Here is a 5955-nt window from a genome sequence, read left to right on the forward strand (position 1 = left end):
GATATTTCGACGTGTTGCTGTTTAGTTCAAGCCTGTACTACAATTACTACTACTAGCGATAGTAGGGTTGTGGTAGACTATTGGAAACGTCCCTGCCTTGCTATCTTTTGGACAGGGGTTCAAGACCCGCTCAAGTAGAAAACTTTTTTGTACTGTCTGTAACCTCACCCTCCTTTTGATCTAAGGATGGAGTAGAGGGTCAGTTTTGAGGGGGCCTATACAGTAAGTCTACTTGCCGATTCATCCTTCAGCAGCCATTGCCTGGTCTTCCATGGTCCTAGCTTAGGTGGATAGATGGCTTGGGTGCTGATCGTATTTATGTATGGCCAGTATCAAGGACATTTTCACTGCCCCTTGAATCTACCATTCGTGAGCGAAATAATAATCATAAATATAATTCACTCATGTTGGCGAAAAAGGGGGTAAGTCCAAAAATGGCCTATATGAGTTATGACTGCCAAAATGTTGCTAAAACGGGCTACTATGCTGGGTCAAAAGGGGGTAAGTGTATTGTGAATATGTTAGTCAGTACGTCAAAAAGTCTTTTTATGGGATAACTACATGCAGCATCATTCTGTTGGCGAAAAAGGGGGTATGTAGAACATACCCCTTTTTAACCACATTTTCATTAAAATTCATAGCATTATATTGGCGAACAAAGAGGTATGTGATACATACCCCCTTTTTAACTACATTTTCAATATAGATCAAAAGGGGTGAAGTAAACAAACTTATTAATATTTAGGTAATTATTCACTTTTTATCTATAACTCTACAATTTTAGTTCTAATCTAGTCATAAAACTCATACTCTTCTTCTTCATTTAATATGCCAGTATTAGTCCCACTAGGCCTAGCAGCTAATGCACTCCACGAATGTGTATTATTGTTGCCCGAGACAGGGCCCAAACGCGTTCCCTCTACCTAAGTGCGGCTTGGCACATCCGCACGCACTAGATAGAGATATGACGTGTTGTAAGCTGTGTCGTCGTTCTGAACGCGTATTAACCAGTGTTGATTACAACTCGCCTTTGATTGCAGGAGTGTAGTAATTTATAAGATTCTAATATTATGAACTTGTGTATAGATGTAAATTGAAAACGGTTTTGGTGATGGATGCATCTAAATCACGTGCTCGTCAAATTCTTGACAAAGCATTACACGAAAATGCAGAGAAAAGAAGAAAAATGGACCTGGAAAACCGCCAAAGTAATGTCAAACACTGGCTTATTGCTAATAACTTTGGAGAGGAAAGAAATGAAGGTACGTTATTGATGTTCCTCGGATGCCTGCAGTTTAGTGGGACACCTCTAATTCCGAGCAGTGATTTCCTTTTGACGGGAAATGTACTTGTAGTGCAATTTTTTTTATGTGTTTTAAATGATTTTAATAGTTATTTCTATCGGAAATGAAAGTATGGTAACACGTCATATTTGTTAGTGTTTGTGGTTTGAGATGTTCATTATTCAGACAAAATAAAAAGGGATATGTCATTTCTTAGATTTTGTATAAATACCATCAACTTTGTTTATTAACCAGTGGTAAACAATAGTAGGAACTTTGTTTATGAGCCTAACAATTTTAGTTAGGCTTAAAATTCGCCTTACAAAATGAGCTTCTGCCTTCACGGCAGCTGTATTGTGAAGAGCCAAATTTTTTTTTTATATGAACGGATCTTTCGTGTTTGGTGGTCGACACTAAATTTCATTGTAACTAGAATTTTTTATGTACTTTTGCTCATAGAATTTGAAAATCACAATCGTTTGTCAGAGAAATGGTTAGATTTTTAGTTAAAAGCATCCAAAAATGAGTTTTTCACTATTTTATAGGTACTGACAAAACACGAACTTTGTAGAAATTATATTTTTGCAATGTATGTTGTCATTTGTCATTTTTCATGATTTTTCAATGTAATTGTGTGGATGGCAGGAGCATGGTTGTTCAGTATAACAAAACAAAAATATAAAAATAATTTTAAAATCAAGTATAATGTTAAAGTTATTGTTGATATTAACACAGTCTGAATACTTTTATAACAGATTATGATGAGACGCCTGATAATTTCTATGATGATGATGATAGTGTAAAAGATCCAAATTTTGAAGTTACTGATAAAACCTGCAGTGTATCGTCTTCGTCCACAATTTCTCGTGAAAATAACAGTAAGCATGAGATTAGACTTAAGGGCAATCAAGAAGCAGAACATCCAAGAGAGGAAGAGGGAAGTCAAAAAGCTGAAAATCAAAGAGATGAACAACCTTGCCAAACTCCAATGAAAAGGTACTCAAGAAGAGCACGAAGAGAGAGAAAAGAGTGTCGACAGACCGGTAAATCGTATACGACTGCGTCGGGTAAATTAGTTTCCGCTACAAAACAAAGTCCACAAAATCAATGTAGATTGAAATGCTCCGAACGTTTCAATGATGAAGATCTGCAAATATTATTCATTGAATATTGGGATTTGGGCTCAGTAGATTCAAGAAGAAACTACCTCGCAACTCTTATTACACCAAAGAACCCATAACGTACCCGCCTAAGAGATGGAGGCGGCGAAAACATTAGAGTGCGAGATGTAACCTATGAGTATGCCTTAGAAATTAAAATGAAAAGACATCCTATTTGTCAAAAATGCTTTTTGAGGGTGTTTGGTGAAACCAAAAAATTCTTGGAAGTATTACAGAAAAAGAAAAAGGAAACTGCCTCTGGAGTGAGCCGAGGGGATAGGAGAGGAACAACTCCAAATCCACGTCGTATTAAAGAAGAGGAACTTTCTAAAATTGATGATCATATCAAATCATTTCCAGCATTCGAGAGTCATTATTCTGGGGCACACTCCTCCAAAAAGTATTTGTCATCAACACTTACATTAGCAAAAATGTATTCGTTGTTTAAAGAACTCTACCCAGAGTCCTCAGTAACACGCTTTACATATGAGAAAAGATTTCATTGTCATAACTTGAGTTTCAAAAAGCCTAAAATAGACACATGTCATACCTGCGATGTGTTAAAGATGCAATTAGATATCACCAATACCCCTGAAGAGAAAGAACGTCTACAAGCCGAAAAAGAAAGTCATCTGTTAAGAGCTGAAAATGCCTATAGTCGTAAAAGAGATGATACAAAGTTAGCTTGCAAAAATCCCTCATTTGCAACACACACATTTGACTTACAACAGTGTCTCCTCACTCCATACTTACAGTCTTCCGTAGCTTTTTATAAGCGCTTGTTGTGGACATACAATCTCACTGTTCACAATAATGTCAATAAAAAAGTGGACTGTTTTATGTGGCACGAAACCATTGCTGCTAGAGGTGCCAATCAAATAGCATCTTGTCTAATGAATATCTTGCAGAATTTGCCCAGTGATGTCCAGCACGTAATTTTTTATTCTGATGCTTGCGCCGGACAGAATAGAAATTCCCATATGGCTGCTATGTTTATGCATGCATTGTCCAAATTTCCTAATATACTGACAATAGATCACAAATTTCTCATTTCCGGTCATTCACACATGGAGTGTGACTCCGACCACTCTGTCATTGAAAGACTCAAGAAAAAGAGAGCCACTGCAATCCACCATCCACGTGACTGGTACCAGCTGGTAATATTGGCAGGAAGAAGATTTCAGGTTCATGCAATGACTCAGGAGGACTTTTATGATTACGCACAGTTATTTAAAGGCCCTCTGGTAGAAAGATCAAAGAACAGCAATAATGACAAATTTAACTGGTCACAGTGCCAGTGGTTCAGGTATCAGCGCCCCATTGGAATTTTGTTGTATAAACGATCTCTTTCAAACGAGGAGGCGTTTGAACAAGTAGATATGAAAAGAAGAGGACAGGGTAATCCAAATTTGATAGATGTCAAAAAGGAATATCATTCATTACTGCCTATCAGTAAAGAAAAAAAGAAGGACTTGATTGATCTATTGCCTTTGGTTGATCCTATGTTTCACGATTTTTATAAGGCACTACCAGATATGAGTAATGTTCAGGATTGTGATCCTGACTTAGAGGAATTTGTTGAATAAAGCAATTTATAGCTTTTTACACCTATGCAATGCTAACTAAAGTTGTATTTCTTTAACTAGATGAATCTCTGAGGAAATAATTTTTTAACATTTCATTATGCCTAGATAAGTCTCTGGGAATTTTTATTTAACATTTTATTATACCTAGATAAGTCTCTGGGAATTTTTGTTTCAAAATTTTATCATACCAAGGTAAGTCTCTGGGAATTTTATTTTTTTTTTTATGGAAACCTAATTTTCTTCAATGATTTGACTGTACTAAAACTGTATTTCTGTAACGGTTTATTATACCTAGATGAGTCTTTGAAAAATTGTAGTTTTATTTTTGAGAAAAATATTCCTTTTGTTTTTGTATGATTATGCAATGCCAACTTAACTTGTCATTTAACCGTTTATTATAAATAAATAGGCCCTCTTGAGAAATGAAAATTATCATCAGCGGTATTTCTTTACAAAATAAAGTTATAGTATCATAAAAATGCATTTAATTAGCCTAAAAAGAGCTATGTGACAAGTAGGTCAATGAGGTTAAAAAGGGATATGTATGATATGTAATGATAACAAAGTGGTTAAAAAGGGGCAAGTCTTGGTCAAAAAGTGATATGTACTGATAACAAAATGGTCAAAGAGAGGTAAGTCCTTAAAAGTATATAAGAACTTTGAATATATTAATGTCTTCATAGTGCATGAAAAATACCTCAAATCCTTTAAATTTAGTAAAGAGTTCATATCGCTATCTTCTATTAGTGATTTATTGAATGCATTTGAAAACTTTAAATGCAATTTTCTCAAAAGTTCCATTTTGGACTTACCCCCTTTTTCGCCAGCATGAGTGAATTATTATTCATAACTGCTTCCATATGATAAGGATAATCATACTCATAATCTCATTTATTCTAATGAAACGTTTGAAAACGTTTCTATATTGATGTTATTGTTATTGCTACCACATATTACTATATCTCCTTCTTCATTAAAGGCGAATGGGTGTCTTCTCCATCTCAATGGATTTTATCTAGAAGGAGAGACTACTCTTTCCAGATGGCATTTCCACCACTGTGTGATCTCTCTCTCTCTCTCTCTCTCTCTCTCTCTCTCTCTCTCTCTCTCTCTCTCTCTCTCTCTCTCTGGCTTTAGGCCAGAAACGGCTCGTGGCCTGGTCTGGGTCCTACAAAGTGGGCCATTGGCCGGAAAAGGCAGTTCGTTCAAGTGCACGGGCCAAATGGTCCTTTCTTTTGTTTACATTTTTCAGTCAGTGTCAAGGAGAAGGTACGAAATGGCACTTTGATTTTTTTTTATACGATTTTTTCTTTGATTTTTTTTTCATTCTTTTTAGAATGTGCTTCTTTTTATGTTTTTATCGCTTTATACGTCTTCATTTAGGAATGGCCTTCATTTCATTGTTTTATTTATTTTATTTTTAGCCTAATCTTTTGTACAAGAACAAGTTCAAAATGACAATTATTTTATTGGTAATTCTCTCTCTCTCTCTCTCTCTCTCTCTCTCTCTCTCTCTCTCTCTCTCTCTCTCTCTCTCTCTCTCTCAGGCTTTATATTAGTAATTATCTCTCTCTTTGGTTTTATATTAGTAATTATCTCTCATTGGTTTACATTAGTAATTCTCTCTCTCTCTCTCTCTCTCTCTCTCTCTCTCTCTCTCTCTCTCTCTCTCTCTCTCTCTCTCTCTCTCTCTCTCTCTCTTTCTGTTATTATTATTACATCTGTCTGTCTGTAGCTTTATATTAAATTGGTGTTTCTCTCTCTCTCTCTCTCTCTCTCTCTCTCTCTCTCTCTCTCTCTCTCTCTCTCTCTCTCTCTCTCTCTCTCTCTCTCCGTATAATGTAAAGCATCAAACCTTGGCAATGTTATTAAACTCCGCAATTATCCATCACTGAAGTACTCTCCCATTCCGTCCTTCCGAAATGT

General features: G+C 35.9%; 1 pseudogene; it reads left to right on the forward strand.

Moving 5' to 3' along the window:
• The first annotated feature begins 969 nt into the window (after positions 1-969).
• Positions 970-3082, forward strand: LOC137619223 (uncharacterized; annotated as a pseudogene).
• The last annotated feature ends 2873 nt before the right edge of the window (positions 3083-5955 follow it).

The sequence above is a fragment of the Palaemon carinicauda genome, chromosome 25 (genome assembly GCF_036898095.1).
Source record: "Palaemon carinicauda isolate YSFRI2023 chromosome 25, ASM3689809v2, whole genome shotgun sequence".
NCBI lineage: Eukaryota > Metazoa > Arthropoda > Malacostraca > Decapoda > Palaemonidae > Palaemon > Palaemon carinicauda.